At 51.3% G+C, this 384-nt stretch overlaps 1 protein-coding gene across 1 annotated transcript in view; it reads left to right on the forward strand.

Annotated features, from left to right (window-relative positions):
* The window catches only part of CSUI_005037 (rna recognition motif-containing), a 6,080-nt gene continuing 5,696 nt past the window's right edge, over positions 1–384 (forward strand). The window contains exon 1 of the mRNA XM_068065217.1: positions 1–323. The gene's annotated coding sequence lies outside the window, so the exon portion shown is untranslated. The remainder of the gene's footprint in view (positions 324–384) is intronic.

Here is a 384-nt window from a genome sequence, read left to right on the forward strand (position 1 = left end):
TTTCTTTCTCTCTTCTCTTTTCTGGTACCTTACTCTCTCTTTCCTCTCCGCCTACTGCCAATCTGCCCGGACAAGTAGTCTACGACCTTCCCCTCTCCCCGGGTCCAATCATCATCGCCGCCTCTTGGCCAACCTTTTTCTTTTTTATTAGGGGACAGGCCGTCGCTTTTGTCTTTGTAGTCGGCCTCATTTTCTACCAGGTCAACGCTCTCTCGTTCTTCTGTCTTTTTATCGTCCAAAAAACCCTTAGATTCTTTCTGGAGCCCCCTCCGCCCTCCCTCTCCATCGGCATCGCCAGGCGAAGAACGCCGTCTCGTTTGCGGGTACGGTCCTTATTTCCGTGCTCCGTTTTTCTGTTCACTGTTACTAGCGCCATGCCTTTTC

The sequence above is a fragment of the Cystoisospora suis genome (assembly GCF_002600585.1).
Source record: "Cystoisospora suis strain Wien I chromosome Unknown contig_2412, whole genome shotgun sequence".
NCBI classification, from domain to species: Eukaryota; Apicomplexa; class Conoidasida; order Eucoccidiorida; family Sarcocystidae; genus Cystoisospora; species Cystoisospora suis.